This window comes from Pinus tabuliformis, chromosome 5_2, assembly GCF_031772625.1.
Source record: "Pinus tabuliformis cultivar Carrire ecotype Pingquan chromosome 5_2, CPIR1, whole genome shotgun sequence".
Taxonomy (NCBI): Eukaryota; Viridiplantae; Streptophyta; class Pinopsida; order Pinales; family Pinaceae; genus Pinus; species Pinus tabuliformis.
The window spans coordinates 500,066,498-500,084,525 of record NC_142306.1 but is presented as its reverse complement, the minus strand read 5'-3'; positions in this window follow the sequence as shown (position 1 = coordinate 500,084,525).

Sequence of the window (18,028 nt, the reverse complement as noted above, 5' to 3'; positions counted from 1 at the left end):
TTCCTAAAACAATTCCACATATATCCAAGGGAATTATGTCTAACTCAACCTCATCTACAAACGTTGACCCAAAAGAAAACTTGAGTTTACACTGTCTAGTCACTTGTAGTTGTGCTTTATCATTCAACCATCTTAATTGATATGGTTTCTTATCTGTTGTAGTTGCTAATCCCAATTTATTTACAATTGCTTCAGAAATTAAATTTACTTGTGAGCCACTATCAGACAGAGTATCAATCTTTTGATTTTTGGAAACAACTCGAATATGGAAAAGCTCATGTCTTTTTCTCTTATTTCTTCATCAATAACAGATTGAGCAGAATTACTAGTAGATGCTTCAGAATTCTTACCTTTTATACCTGTGGTTGTAACAGTTGTTTCATCTCCCGAGTCTAACCCCAAATCTTTCCGAATAGCTGCAATAATCTTCTTCTTCTTGCCCTTGAACTTCTTTGGTCTCAGCTCTGGATGCAGAATCCAACAATGCTCATCATCATGCCCATCCTTTTTACAGTGAGTGCATCAAGCTTTGCTTTTCTGTGTAGTGTTAGCCTTCCTTGCTTTCCACTTCTACTTTCTTTTCTCCTTGCTCTTGCTTGCAGTGGGTTGGGATGGTCCCCCAACTTCTAGATTTCCACTCTTTCCTCTAGCTTCTAGATTAGTAGCTTGTACAGATACCTCATCTATACTAGTCGGATTAAACATGAGGATGGTATGCCTCATGTAGATATGTAGACCACTAGTGTACCTCAAAAGAGTCTCTGGTGAATCTAATGAGATACCCAGCATTAATGCTCTCTTTCTAAATTCTTGAGTATACCCTTGCACACTTTTCCCTTTCAACTGCCGAAGAGTTTGCCAACTCATCATGGCTTGTTGCATGTAGGCAAATGGATAGAACTTCTTTTTGATTGCAAAAACAAATTCACTCCAGACAGAGATAGTCTTACCATGTCTTTTCATATCAGCTTGGGTTTTGCCTTTCCACCAAACCAAGGCAGTGCCTCCTAGGCGTAGGCTTGCCAGATGAATCTTGCTCTTGTTTGAGTCTATGTTCTATACTCTGCAATACACATCAATTTGTCTAATCCAATTGTCCAACTTTTTAGAATTTAGCTCTCCATCATATATAGGCAAATCAAATTTAACATCTAGCTTAATCAAAGATGCTTTCTTATTATGCACAGGGCTATTAGGAGGTGTGAGAAAGCTTTTCTCTTTCCCTTTTCCCTTGGAGTGGTCATGGAAGTGAGACTCATTTTCTTCTTTATCTTGTTTAGAACCTGATGAATCTTCAACCCGATGCTTTCTAAAGTCCCTATACATTTCTTCTACCATAGACTTTATAGCTAGGAAACTTTCTATGAATCGAGGGTCTGGCCCACAGAACCTTCCTCCGACATTGTCTTCCGAGGATAGACTCTCCAAATTTCAGGATTAGTTTTTACCACCACTCCTTCTCCTAATTTGAGCTTTGATCTAGTAAGCATTCAACATCTAAACCAACGCAAGCTTGTCTAACCTTACAGCCCAAATCTCTGATACCACTTGATCTGATAATCACCCTATGAGTGACATCAATTAAAGATTTATTGAATAAAGGTATTACAGACTCATGTACTAGTCTGTGTGTCTATGTTATTTAAGCAATGGATTGATCATATTACAAATACACAGGCACTAGAAATGGAAAGAGAACAGAGAAATACAGTAAGCAAATACAAGAACACAAGAAATTAATAAGGAGTTCACCCTATCCTCCAGGGCTACATCTCCGATCTAGCTCTCAGTGGTGGCCTTATTTTATTGTGTCTTAAGTAGAGAATTACAATGTAGGGAGTCAATATGAGTCTCCTATAACAGGTTTTCTTGGCAGGGTGGTTCTTGGATTCCCCAATCCACTAGAGTGCACAGACTTTGTTGCCTACCAGTTCTTTGACCTCTCTGGTCTAACAGATCCTCTCGGGATGGCTTGAATCTCTTAAGCTCTCTGGTGCTCGACGCTGCCTTTGGTCAACTTGGCCCTCTACCTTCTTTCTACTTTTTCTTCACTGAATTCTTTGTTTCTCTGTTTTCAGTCTCTCTGGGATTTGTCCTCCTCTAGGGGTTTTGGTTCCTCTTCTCCATGTGTCTTCTGTCTCTGTTCATGGCTTTAAAGCCATCCAAGCTCAAGACTGTTCAGTTACTCTTCCACCTCCATCAAATCGCCTTCTGCAGCTATGCTTGGAGTTCCCTGCTCAGCGTCATCACCAAGCTCGCAGGGAGTGGCCACATGTCCTCCTGTAAACGGCGCCAGCCTTCTTCTTCGGTTCAATCCTTCGGTTACGTTGTGGAATGAGTATTCCTCATTTGTGGCGGTCAAATTGGACCTCAAATCCTTCTAAATTGTAGCTTATTCCCTTTTTAAGTCTAGTCTTGTCGTCGAGCAATGTCAACCGTCTGATCTGGATCCCCCAGATCCAACGTCGTCCGCTCATTTCACACAATTGACTTGCTCGACCATGAATGCGCAATGAGTGGCGGTTTTCTCTCTCCTCCACTTGCCACACATCGATCATTTAGTGGAATCACTTTGCTTTCACCCAAAACGGCTTACCGTTCACGGAGCCCCCATTCAATACCACTGGTTTCGGAGCAGGTCCCACCTTTTAGATTTTAGCCTTTTTGCCTTTTGCCCTTTGGTTCTTCGGCTCTCCACATGACCAAGTGCTTCAGGCTTCTCCATTTCGAGCCTTTTTTCCTAGCTTTGCATGAATCATGCATCAAAAACCTCCTTTGTTTCCTTATTTGGGCCTCCCAAGGGCTAATTTCGCCTCTCGCGTAGTCTCCATGGGCCTTGGTCAGCGTGCTTCGACTGAGGTCCTCATTGTTCCATGCTAGCTGCCACTGCCACTAGTTTAGAGGTGTTTTTTTTATCGTTGTTTAGAATTCTTTGATGTTTGTCCCAACCTGATACAGTCATGGTTCTTTTGACAGTTCTTTATGGATCCAATTCAGATCAACTAGTTAGGGCCCTATGTCATTAAGGAGATTACTGATGGAGGAGTAGTTTAGTTGGTTAAATTGAATGGATATCCCTTCCTAGGAAAGGTGAATGGAAATCGATTGAAGCCACACACCAGTGGTCTGGCCATGTGACTATATGAAGGTAGCACAGTCTTAACACTCCACGAAGTTGAAAGGAGGCACAATACTATAAAGTACACTGCCCGTGTTGGGGAGCTGCATGATTGGAGGATTGTGCGAAGCAAGGAGGGTTCACAAGGTTCATCATAGCATGAAGGGAGCTGCACTACCAAGGGAGAAATCATGTAGGTCAGCCGGAAAGTGATCTTTAATGTCACTGTTCATGATTTGACAGTAGAAATGCGGTCAAATGGAGCAGGCGGCCAACATTTAAGACAAAATTTATGGGTCAGCTCCTTGAATATATGCTGCCAATTTGACATTAATGAACCGAATGAGTGGGGAATGATTGTATTTGAATTCAAATTTCCCTATAAATTACAGGTGGCTACCTAGCGAAAAAAACTTGGCATTTTGAGAATTGAGTTGTTGAGCTCTCAGGTGCACATGAACTGTGAGAACTTCGAAGCTCTGGTAGCCACTTTAGTATTTGAGACATTACTGAAAGTGACACAAAACATCATGTTGGCACCCCGAGAAACTATGGATACTGAAGTAGTGACATCCGAGGGGTCTGTGTCATAAATTGTTATGGAGGCAGAGGAAGCTGCGCTAGAGGTTTCTGAAGTATTAGCGGAAGTCCCCACCTAGACCGAAGTCGACCCCAACCAAGGAGAGTGCAAAATATAGTAAAGGAAAGCAGCCTGCGATACCAGTGCATGCATCTCCAAGAAGAAACCCACCGATGGACAAGCCCACTGCATAGGAAAAGGGCAAAGCCATCAATATGGAGCTGGAGGAGGAAGAAATCAAAAACATCCCGATGGATGATAAGGATGTGGGGATAGATGTGGAGGAAGTTGAAGCCCAGGGTATTGATCCTATCACTCAGTTGCCTAAGTACGTCCCTCTGCACAAGCGAAATACCAAGGTGCCAAAAGATATCGATGAGAACAAGGTCCCCTTGCAAACCCCTCTACTATCGGATGAGATTGTTTATGAAGGACCGCGCTTGGGTTGGGTTCCTCTGCTGAAGCTTGAAGACTGTGACTTGGCTGACCATGAGAAGTTCCTGCACTTGGAAATCGAGAAGTTCATGCATTGCATTATTGACACAACCACCAGGATGATCGTATTGGAGCCACAGAGGTGGCTCAGAGGAGTAGACAAGGCAGGTCTGCTCAACCCGCTATGGCTGCCACACTACAACTGCACCTCGATTAGGGTATTGGTCATTAAGAAACTACTATGCTTGATGCATGATGGGCGTCTGTGGCTGGAGGAGCCAATACCCATCACAGACAGATTGATCCATAGGATCACATGATTGCCCTACACAGATGAAAATCTAGCCATGATGTTTGGCGGAAAACGTGGCAAGCAGGCCCTCGCGAAGGCCATGAAGGAGGAATTTAAGCATGTGAGAAAGTCGCGTGGATATTCCATATCAATCATCAATGACCCTATCGTAAAGGTAGCTACGCAGACTCTAGTAGGGAAGGTGATGAGGAAGTGTTGTGCCGATGAGGTGCTGGCACCTGTCATCACGCTAGTAGCCCAACGCACCGAAGGAGATCAGTTCAATTGGGCACACTATCTCTGTGGTGAGTTCCTTGCAAACTACCGCGAGGCATAGGAGCTCAGCAAGAACTACCACTATATGAGACTCTTGTTGTCTATTGTGTTGGTAACATAGGAGTTGCCAAAAGAATGTTAATTCCGTCTGGTCACGTCAGACCTACCAGAAGGAGCGAAGTATGCTTCGCTGTGGGCGATCAAAGATGTGCACCACATCAAGGACAAAAATATCTTCTAGATCTTGATGGAGATGAACATCAGCATGGCCATCAATCCCAACTCATGGTTGTCGCCTATGGTGTTTGCCTACCTGTAGGGCTACGCAGAGTTTAAGGTAGATTTTCCCCATGTGTCCATGAGGGTGTGAAAGGACCTTGTGTAGACATGGTATGACTTGGCTTACTTGGAAACAAATGACGCCATTGATGTAGTACTTGATCGCTGGCTAGCACAGTGGAACACTACATCAGACTTGGTGGTGGGAGCGATCGAGTCTGCCGCATAGCGCAAGAAGGAGGAGGCCAAGATTGAGATGGTGCAACTAGCCGAGAAGAGGCAAAAGGAGGCCACTGACAAGGCCTAGGCAGAGGGCGATGCCGCTCAGTAGACGATGAAGGAAACAAATTGAATAGAGTGGGGCTCTGACAAAGCTGCGAGGTCACCTTCACCCGAGACAAAGAAAGAGATTATCGAGTAAACAAAACAACACGACACGGACTCGTAGGCAATGTCTGCCTACATCAAACACCCAAGGGAACAATAGAAAGGAGGGTCAAGGAAGAAATACAAGGCCACTAAGACGTCATTGGACCCAATCACCCTCACAGAGGGCGACTTGCATGACATTGGAGACATGATGAAAGATGTCACTGCGAAGGCCCTAAAACAGTTTGAGCAATAGCAGCAACTAATATTGGGGGCCACCCAGACGTGTTTGTAGGAGCTGTAGACCCGTGTGTCATAGGTTGGCACGGTGTCCACCAGCTTCTCTATTGGCACTTCAGAAGTTGCTGAGGCGCTGCGCGTGAAGGTCTCCAGAGCGATAGTGCTGCCTGATGGAGCACTAACCATGGAGAATGAAGCTGATAGGCCCACTGTCAGTGCCCTCAAGGGAGTAGGGTTGAATTTGGCAGCGCTCCTTGGTGAGGCACTCCAACTATTACAGGATGGAGTGATTGCGGATTTGAGGGTCAATGAGCATAGCACACTACAGGTGATCTGTGAGTAAAGGATTAACAATGAGTAGATGGCACTATAGTGAGACTCTGCCATCGCTTCCATGACCGAGGTAACTGACCAAAACAAGCATATAATTCAGGTCGTAGAAGAGGCATGTCGAATGGTCCCGGAGTTGGCCATTCCTGAGGAAGAACCGGTTGAGGTGCACATATGCAAACTACCTATAGGGGTGCACGACGCTCGCACAGATATGGCTCTGGTTTAGCTGGATTTGAACCTTTATATTACCAAATTACAATTGAAGACCTAGCCTTCAAGCCCACGAGAAGTAAAGGAGTAGCATGCAACTGTTGTCACAGAAGCGATAGCGGTGGTCGACAATGTAGTAGCAGACTGTACACAAATTTTTTAGCAGTCGTTCGAGGTCCTGAAGAGCCTGCAGGAGGACCCTAATGTACAACGACTGGAGATAGAAGCACGAGAACTACAGCAGTGCTATGATGAGGTCAAAGGCACAGTGCGAACCGTCGTGCTCACAAAGAGACTGGCAAAGCTGCAGGAGGCCAAGTAGTTGAAAGAGCAGGTAGATGCAGCATAGCATAACGAGGCAGTGCTGAAGGCGCAACTGAAGCCCTGACTGGATGAGGCTTACAAGGTCATAGCCTCTATTGAAGGAAATATTGCGACTCTACAAGCAACCCAACAGAAGCTTCAGGCCGACAGTTCAGGAGCAGTGACTGATCAGATGGTCAAAGAAGCAAAGTAGGCAGCCACACAGTGCATTGCCAAGGTTGCGGTCATACAGGTCGAGCTGGGAGGTCTTTACGCTAAAATCTCCACCCCCATAGAGTGACTCAAGGGCAAGTTACATTTTTTGTGTTGGGGGCATGTTGGGAATGGGATCCCCCAAGGATAGTTTTGGGGCTAAAAGCTCATGTTTTGGGTCAATTTTTGTAATAAAGTTGCAAAGTCTCCACATTTTATGGTCGCGGAGCACGAAGGTGTCATGAGTCATAAAGGGTTGTCTACCCTTATTTTGTAAAGTGTAAATTCAGCTATAAAGATCCACCCATGGTCCGCAGACCATGGGGTTGTATAAAAAGATATAAGTAAGTAAGATCTACGAGGTAGTAATTTTGGAGTCATAAGTTTTGGGGAAGTAAGAAGTCTAAGTGTTTAGGGTCTTAGCATAGGTAGAAGCTTTGCAGCTGAGTACGTAGAGGCCAAGGGTAGAGGTCTGTAGTTGAGTTTGTAGACCCATGCAGCTGTGTGCATAGGGAGGATAGAGTCTGTAATAATATGGAGATATCAATAAAGAGAAGTATTCTAGAAATTATGTGTCTTTATATCCTATTAAGGCATCTTGTTATATTGTGTATGGATTTGATTTACAATGCTTATGTGCTGCGCGAATGTATGTGACTATATTAGTTAATCAAACGCAAGTAATAATATCTGTTTACGCGGTGCTATCTATGATTGTTTAGTAAGATAAGTAAAAACACTTAAGATAACTAGGTAACTTGTACAATACGTCACCATAGTAGCGCGAAATTACCTGGATCACAGGTTAGGGCTACACAAAGGCCAATTGTACTCCTTTGCGGAGGTACTGAAGAGTGGAATAAAGGGCTAGACTGACAGAGCCCTAGAACTTAGCGACCTGCATGAAAGAAGGGACAAAGGGTATAAACCAACATCACGACCGTCTCAGGGTGTGAAAACTTGGTTCCAACATCCCCCCATACTACTTTAGGTGAGACCTCAGTCCGCACTCCATGGGCTGATGCCGAAAGGGTTAGTAGTGTAGGGATTTGTTTGCCTAACTAATGCTCAACCTCGGTTAGGCCCCACACAACCAATAGTGTGCATCAACTTATCAAAATACGTGTTCAGCTCTAGTTGGACTTTCTTCTTGTCTTCGCATCGGTGAGTGTGCCAAATGGGTGGGTTCGAATGCATACACACACTAACATGCATGCTACTGAATTCCCTTACATGCGATCAACAACACTTCTCACCTTGTCTGCTCCATGCTAGCTACTAGGATGGATCTATAACTTGTACGAGCGCAGTTTCATCCGTATGTGCATGTTGTGCGCCCCGTTGTACCTATTCCTGTTGCAACTCATTCTCTCGTCTATGCAGCTCTTGTTCTTCCTTGAGTTGCTACTTTAGCACATGAAACTCCTTCTCTATTCCATTCTCTACCTTTGCACGATCTTAATGTCACGCTATGACTTCACAGCCTCAGTCTCGAAAGTTTCTTTCATCACAAGTGGATCTGCTTGAGCTTGCAACTGTGTTTCACCTCTCTATTTTCAACATCCTTCCTCTTGCATTCATTTCATGCATGTATGCTCCCTTAAACTACTGTTGATGGTACTTCTTGTTGTAATGTTGCTACCATCGTATCTTGATGTCCTTGTTTACGAACAACTTGATGTCTTTGTGGGTAGGCAAGTTCATAAAAACTTGATCCACTGCATCCCCAAGTGTGGTTTGAATGTGTCTTCAACTCTTCTCTCCTGGAAACCATTGTATCTATGTTGTTGAGAGGAAAATGCACACCTCCGATACCTAGAGACGTGGAAACACTCATGGCAAGCAATCTGTCAGTCAAAAACCAAAACAAACTTGAGAATTGACCCGCAACATACATGTGTGACTGATCATGAAGGTTGCACAATTTCCACCAGGAGGTCGGGAGATTGACTGCAAAAATTGCACAAGGCCCAGTCCAAGCTATCAGGATGCTACTTGACTGCTAGAACTGCGTAATGCATAGTCCAGGCTAGTCTAGTGAGGATTGAAACTACACAATGCACAAGTTTAGTCAGCACTGACATGCAACTAGCAAACTGCAATGAGTAGTTTATGGGGCCAGCAGGACACTGCCTCCAAGAATTACGCAATGCAAGTTTTGAGGTTAGTTCTGGGCCAGACTTGTGTAATTTATGCAAGGAAGGCAGAGCCTTTGCTTCCGGAAATGCACAATTCTAGTCGGGTAGGGAACGGTCCAGGCTAAAGCAGCCTAGACCGGCCGACGGGCGACTGAAAACATGAGAATTCTAGATGCATGGTGAGATTAGTGCGAACAAGAGTGAATGAAAATTCACGCAAACAACAAGTACACGTTTTAGAAAAAGGGAAAGCATGCATGTGTGTGAAGCGAGTCGCCGCAACGACGACCGTTCGTGCAAAACAGTGTCATGCATGTAACAACAGTGAGATGTGAACGAAAACTGAAACGAAGCCTCTACAAGATAACATATATCAAAAAAAAATTAGGGACTCATTAAAATCAAGCATACAACACTCACATGAAGCGAAACACAAAAAGTGACAGAAACACAACACAAGGCATGAAAAGTGGTCTTACCCCAAAGCAATTGAGCTGAATGTGCCGATGACTCCTATAGGCAATGTGGGATTTCAGAGCTATAAGGCTGATGTGAGGAATGAGCTCTATAGCATTCAATTGATGAGTTTTGACAAAATCAAGGTTGTGATGCGTATGCCACAAATCTAGGAAAAGCGACACTTGGCGGGAGGTTTCTGAAATGATCCTTGCATGTAACCTCTAGCTACTAAAGATAGATCCATGAATTAAGGGATGCCTTTGTATGCTGCATTGGGAGAAGCAGTCCATGCATGCAAATCAGTTTTTCTCGGTCCCGGAGGGAACCAGTTAACCTGAAGGCACATGCAATAGTCTGCTTAACTGATCGGGAAAATTTGTGTATTTCTGGGAGGGAGCTGGGCCAGCTGCCCAGAGGGATTGCATAATTTCTAGGCTAAGCAGCTAACTTCTACCTAGAATTGCACAATTTATGGGCTGAGCAATCCTACTGGGACAGATTGCACAATTTTTCCAGTGAAGATTGACAGGTAGAATTGCATAATTCTAGATCCCAACAGCTTGCCAGTCAGGATTGTGCAATTTATGGAGGAAAGGCTAGTTCCCCTCCAGAATTGTGCAATTTCTTAATGGAATTTCTCACTTTATAGTTGGACCAAGTCCAAAGAAACAACCTATGGTGGGGATTCAACACGCTATCATGCACAGACCGGTAATCTGCTAGAAAACCACTGAGGCTCATGTACTTGATAGTGCAAGACATGATGATGAGGAATGTTGGTAGGGAGGCTCCAAAATGAAGCTAAGGAAAATTTTTGGAGGGTGGTTGTAGCCGCTACAACGCTTGGTGACACACTGGTAGAACTTCAGCTCTCTAAATGGACCTTGTTCATGAAAAGTAAGTCTAACACCTCCGAAAGTATTTTTCAGTTTTTTGTTCATCTTGGTTTCAACACTTGCTTGATTGTAAGATGTAGCATACGAAAAGCCCTTACTTGGTCGACACACGTTCCAAGACAAGTGAATACATTTGTTTCAATTAGGGATGAGGGGTATATTTGTGCACAAGTCATATGAGTGTCATAGTTTTAGTTTCATCTGTGGTGTTGCTCCACTGCCAATAGGCCTAGACAGTACCCTAGCGGAGTCACGCAGGAACACAAGCATCATTCCGCTACCAGTGAGCCTAGTCGGTACCCTGGCAATGCTACTTGCATCACCTCTCTACACAGGAAGCCTTTCTCTTATTTCACCATATTCATTTTTCATTTTTTTCAAACTTTTTTCACATTTTCAATTTTTTCATTTTTTCATAACTCTGCATAGCACTTATTCAATTTAGAGGCGGAAGAGGGATCCTGACTTATTGAGAGTAGAAGAGGTTGTTCCTTCACAGAAGTAGTTTATATGTACCTCTAACGTGCTTGTTAAGGTTTTTCCCCTCACCTTACTCTACTTGATTGAGCTGCTAAGGATTAAACCCAAGACAACTGACTAGAGTAGGTGACACTAGTTAGCGCGCAAGCATTGTGTTTTCACCAAGTTTCATTTCGAACAATACATATTTTCCATTGACGTATCACGGAATGAAGGTACCACGTTATTACATAAGAGAGCGAACAACAGATAACCAAATGTTGATAGTTGTACAAGTCCTCTTGTACTTTACCCAGCTTGTTTCAAGAGTCGCACATGGTTCATGTGAAGCTAACCTACAGATGAAATAAAACATACAAACAAAAAAATAAAACAAAAGCATAAAAAAATGCATAAGCAAGGCGAATAAGAAAACAAGAATACAAGCAAACAAACATGTAAGGTAAGAAGCAAACATACATGCAAGCAAACAAACCAAAAGCAAACACTACTGTACTCCTAAGCTAAGAGTGCATGGGCCTGGCCACATGAAGTGATATTTACAATGCAGCCATTGGCACATTGGTCGACCCATGTTGGTGAAGGAACAATTTGTGAACAAGATAGTTATGTCAACCAGCATACAAGAAAGATATAACAATGAATAAAAAGACACATCGAGTTTACAAGCATCCACGAAAAAAATGAGTGAAAGTGCATGACATGCACTCTGTGGACTTGCCATGCTGTTTTCCTACATTGCATTCAGATGTTGAGTTTACATATTCTCTTGACTGTGACATGCAAGATAATGTGAGAAAGGTACACTACTTACGTTTTACAAGATTGCTTGTTGTGTAAGATTCCTCCAATGCATGAGAGATGGGATCGTGTAGTTCAAGTGGAGGAAGTGAAACCCAGGTGTTTGTTTGATTTTCAATGAAAAGTAGAGTAGTGATGAAGAGGCTTACATGTTTCAACAATTTCCTGATCGGAAGTGAAACCAACCTCAGGATAGCGAGGGCCTAACATAGCCATCATCTTGGGCTAAAGTGCCTTGTCTTCGTTGATAGATAGATCATCGTAGAGTAGTGTCTTAGCGAGATTAACAAGGATTGAATCAACATCATGAGAAAATGAAGAAGTAGATAGATCATGACAACTAAGATCATAAAATCCGATATGTTTTTGGACATCCTCATGATTTGATGAATCATCGAGAGGGATAGATGAAAAGCAAGGATGTTCACCCTCTGTGTTTTCAGAAATGATAGATGATAGATTGGACATTTTTCCATAGGAAGATGTGTCCTCTCCACACTGTAATGACAGACTGACATCTGACGTGTCATGTGAACAATCAAAAGTAGAAACATTCGGAAATGAGTTTTCACAGGGGAAATTAGCAGTGGCAGAATCACAAGGGATGTCAGGATAAAGTGGATGAGGCATGGAAGGAAGGGAGTCATCCTTCATCATGGTTTCTTATTTAGATTCCCGCACACACTCATCATGAATGATGGCGTAGGTTGGATGCATATCACCAACTCTATTGACAACTTGATCCTTGTTCACAATAGGTGTGGAGTCTAGAATGGAAGAGCACAAGATAGTACAATCCAGAGGATCAAGAGAACACGGGGAGGAAGCTTGAGGGAACGAATCCATGTGACAACCAACAAGCTTGCAAGCAAAATCGGCGCAGATATCAAGAGCAGGTGTGGTGGGAGGATGTGACAGTTCAAGAGATGTGTATGCATGATCTCCCACATCAATTTGCGGTGGTGGAGCTGTTTGATGAGGTGAAGGTGGACAGTCACTTGTGATAGAAACTGTGCTTGCTTGTGATTGTGCAGCTTCATCACTGAAGTGTGATGAGCGGGGTTTAGATATGTGAAGAAGATACTCAAATCTTCCAGTGAAAAAATTCCCAATCAATATCATCTTCGGGGAATCGGTATGTAAGATTACAAAAGTGTGTGTGAAACTCTTCAACGGATTCATTGGGTGCTTTTCATAATTTCATAATTACTTTGTTGAGTGCTTTACAATTGAAATGATTGAAAGCATGGTCTATCTATGCAACTAGATGAGGAAGAGAATGAATAGATTTTTTGGGCATCATGGCACATCAGTGCACTGGGTGCCCTCAAAGCGTATAGATCAACAACACACAAGTCATCCATTCTTCAAAGATTCCATGTCTTTCGCATGAGCCTGCAACGTTGACTACATGCCTAACTAAGGCTACATGGCCTCCACCATCATATGTTTTATGTGACAAGTTATCTGAGATATTTTTCGAGATAATGAAGTAGTTTCAATAAGACATTCACTCTGGAGGGGCAACTCTGTAGTTAGTCATGATAGATATGCAGAGGTTAAAAATAGATGTGAGGACTCAGCTTGTCATCTGGCCCTCCTTCTAGCACCAAAATGTTGATGGTGCTCGACATGGCAACATGTCAGGGGATCTCCGGGGTAAGAAGTCCCAACTAGACCTCAAACCGTTTGGTGTAGGAGTCCTAGCAGTGGGTCGTGCAGTATTGCCTTGACCGCGTTTGCGCGCAGAGGCAAGTAAGATGTCCATGTTGGTAGCAAGGGTGTGACCTATGCAACAAGTCAAGGAAGATACATGAACAATTCTAACACATGTAGGGTGGTGTGAGTGCACCCCTTGGAAACCAGTAATAGTATGTGGCTTGGAAGGGGACACACAAGCGAAGATTTATCACAAGCTGGAAAGCAAGTTAGTAAGCAATCCAAAGTGATGGTTAAACCAATCAGCACATTTCAGTAAGATTCATACATACTTATACAGAATAGTCCATACAAGCATGTGTAAACAAACAAATACATATATCATTTAGAGTAAAGAAGATAGTTGGAATACAATACAACATATGCATGAAACATGTTGGCTCTATTATATTAAGAAGTGTAAATTCCAATCATAAAATACATCCATGTCCAACCACTAGTTCTGATAGTGGAACATTACAACCACAACTGCCTACTCCTCCAAAGGGATATACTAGCTCTGCACAGTGGAGAAGCCAAGGCTCGTTACAATACTGTCCAAGCTTTCTTTAAGATACTCATATTAGAAGCTTGGCTGACAAAATGCCCATGCAATGAGTTATGAGGGACTATTTTTAGCAAAGGGTGGGGTGACCCTTGACATTCCCCTTTGCGACTGTTCATCTATCCTCATGACTCTTCAACTACTCTATGACTGTTACATTCAACTATCGTCACTTGAACTTCCACTTAACAAGACATTACATTACAATATACATGTGCCCGTGTGAGACAAAATGGATTGAGGAAGCCATGCAAGACATCACTAAAAATCAGACCGTTATGGTGACACCAACTCTTTGACATGCTTGTGATGGTCAAAGGTGGTGATCTGAATTGATAATATGTTAAACTAAAGTAGAATTGATTAATGCCAACAATGAATCGAATGTTAACATAAAATGCTTTAACCGTGAGAATCGATTGAAAAGGGATGAATTTTCAACAGAATTAAAACATAAGAAAGATGTAAACAAAAGTGAAAAGCAACAAAAACACAATGATACCAGACAACAATATTGATTACGGAGTTCATCCTTGATGGACTACTCCTCCGGGTTCGCTGTATTAGGTTTGAATCCGAGGAGGTTGATTACACAAAAAATTAACTAGAATGATTATTCCCGCAGGCACTTCTGGTCACTATTAGAAGAAATAACTCTGAGGTAGCATTGCAACACCTGTCACAGTTCCCAATTATGACTCTGGATGCTCCTGTTACAATGAAAACAAAAACTGCCTATATCCTCTAGAATCTGCATACAAACCTCAAAACCAACCCTTTCACTTCAACAAGCCAAATTGTATTTATAGCCCTGCAAATGCACTCTAACCTCCTTATGCTGAGTTTAGGAGTGAATCAACTCTAATTTTGGTCACAAATTCTTGGTCTAGTCATGATTTTCCACCTAGGGATAGACTTGCATGGTCTTTAAATTAATTTAGTGTTTAAACAATAATCAAAACACAAAAATACCATATAATAGCCTGAATCCATTATTGGCTAGCTAACTAAGTAGAGGAAGTGTTGTCAACACATGTGAACAGGTTTGTGGTAACCTCCAGGCTGGCGGTTCCGGTGGTTGACCTGCTGATGGTTGGATGATGCAGCTAATCTAGAGGTTCTGATGCTCACATGCCACTTCTAACCCCGCCTGACTGTGACTGTCCACCAAACCGCTGAGATAACCCCTGACTATGAGTTAACTACACCACATTCACATGTAAACTGTTAGTTATAAATCCTCATGTGGTCAGGCTCTGATACGGTTAACCCCGATGATTTATCCCTTGTCTGCTCACATGGTCTGATGTGGTCTGCTCCGATGTGGTTAGGCAAACAGTTAGGGACTGTGGGTCATATTTTAATGTTTATGTGTTTTAACAAGGTTTTTAATGTACTAATATGGCCCGAGAGGGTTTAGTGTTTAGGATCAATGTATTTTGATACATGAATTTAGGTTTTAGGTTTTTAGACTTAGGTTAAGTCTTAGGTTTTATCATTAGGATCGAATGGTATAATGTTTTTTTTAGAGGTAGGGTTTAGACTTGATCTAAAAGAAACCCCTTTTACATCAATTGTCACAATGTGGCATTCAAACCCATAAGATGATAACCATGGACCACGTTTGACAACCAAGCCCTAACAGAATGATGACACCCACATGTCGAAAACCAAGTAAAAAACCATATCCTTCGAACACCATGAAAACCACATCAACCATTAACATCACTGGTGAATTTGAAGCCAACACCAGACAACTTGAACCACAAACATCATTGTCAAAACTGAAGACACCAGACACTGAATGCTGACGATGAACACTGGCAAAGTTGATAAAGTTCAAGACCTCATCGACCATGATCATTTGACAATCAATTCGACGTTTAACCACTGAAGACTACACTCATGCTCGACTGACAGGATCCTCCTGGATCAATCCTCTCCACTTGGAAGCTTTTAGACCACAAAAGTTTGACTAGACAGATAACAGATGAGGTTAGAGCTCCCTCACTCTCCACCTTGCCCTAATAATGTACCAATACATTCGATCAACCACTGGAAAGTGATGACCTTGATGATGCTGATCATGGCACATTTTGAATTTTTGAACTATTCCATCCATCTGCAGGATGCACAACTTGCGAAGATGGTCAAACAAACTGTTATGAACATGGCAATTGACTTCTTTCCAAAGAGTACCATGAATTAGTGATTCATAAACATCCTTGAAAACTATCTCTGTAGAATATTGTTCAATACTATTGACATGCACTGAAAATCTATTTTGCAGAATAATATAAACATTTAAAGACATTCTAAACATCATACCAGCTACTTGATTTGATATACTTTCCTAATTACTAAGTGAACTTGCTGCAATAAACCCATCAAACTGTAATATGAAAACTGCTACAACTTATTTTGACTTTGAAAGTATTGAAACGTCGGATGATTTTTTTGAATCACTATTTCTTCATTTATTAAATGATGTTTCCATTAATTAGCACTTCCCCTGATCCACAAGTTTCCCTTAGATGTATTGGATACTTGGACACTACTTTAGAAAAGGCTTTGTTATGAAAAAAAATGGGCTTCCTCTCCACTTGAAAAGAGGCTTCCAAACTATTTGAAACATGAAATGATGACACAATACAAGAGAAATTTAACACTGACTTTCCCCAATACTGACCTGCATCCCTGTAACTGATAATTTCTAAACTTGGACTTAATTGATTCATTCTGACATTAGGAAGAGGAGCTTTAGGCATCAACTGTAACTCATGTTGTATTCTCTGCTTATGAGTAAGATTTTTGGTTTCTTTAAATAGAACTGGAAAATTTTCTATCTATTCGATCAAACTATCTTTAAACTGCGACTCATAACTTGAACAAACATCATGTCAATTCTTATGTTGTTCTTTTACACACATGAGTGAAAATCTCTTATTTGAAATTATTAATCGCTTCATCTTATTAGCAACAACTAAATTCAAGTGATTTTTACTTTGATGTTCCCTCATAATAAATTCAACCCCATATTTCTTAAGATGATATTTATGCTCTCTCCTATAAAATACTGCATCACAATCATAAAGATAAGGACTTCCTAAGACAACTCCACATATATCTACTGGAACCACATCTAATTCCACTTCAGCAATGTAATTAGTTGTAATGGAAAATCTCAATTGACATTGTTTTGTGACTTTTATCTGAGTTGATTTATTTAGTCATCCTAATGGGTAAGGTCTTGGATGATTCTGTGTCTCCAAACCCAAGTTCTTAACTAAATATTCATATATTAAATTGGCCTGTGATCCACTATCAAACATTGTATCTATTTTTGTGTGCTTAGAAGTTATCCTTATGTTAAATAGTTCTACTCTTTTATCCTCATTTGAAGGATTTATGTTTGATGAAGATTCAATAGTATTAGAACTTGAACCAGTGTTAGAAGTTTTACATGTCGAAACTATGGCAGTTATCCTCCTTTCATCCTGAACTAGAGTCTTGTTGGATTGCTGCATTTTCTTTCTTTTCATTCTTCTCCTTAAGGAACTTCTTTGGCTTAAGTTCGGGATGAAGTTTCCAACACCTAGATTCATCATGACCAATTCTCTGGCAATGAGAACAAGTAGGTCTTTCCTTCTGAGTTATCACTGATTTCTTTCTATTCGAATTGTTCTTCCCCTTACTATCATGTGAATCCTTGATTTCCAACTCTTTGGATGATTGCGGTGAAAATTTCAATGGTCTACCACCTGATTCAATATGAATGGCTTGAACGCACACTTCATCAAAGTCATCAAGATTAAACATCAATAATGTATGCTACAAATATGAATCTAAAATGTTGATGTACTTTAATAAAGTTTCATGTGTATCCAATGAAATACCAACCACTAATGCTTTCTTTCTAAATTCCTGAGTAAACTCTTGAACACTTTTCCCTTTACCTTGCCTCAAATGCTACCAATCAATAACTGCTTGCTGCATGTATCCTAAGCATAGAATTGTTTCCAAAGAGCTTTTAAAAACTTAGACCATGAAGAGATGACTTTACCTTTTCACTTTACATCTATCTAAGTTTTACTTTCCCACCAGACTAAAGTTGTGTCCCCCATTCTAAGTGTAGCTAACTGAATTTTCATTTAACCAGAAATGTTCTAAATACGACAATACACTTCTAACTGCTTAATCCAGTTATCTAACTCTTCAGGATTCATCTCGCCATCATAAATAGGTAACTCAATTTTACATCAAGTTTCAAAAGAGATGTTTTCTTAGGTTTCTTTTCTATTTTAGATTCTTCAATGGAAGAAGAAGAAGAAGAAGATGATGAT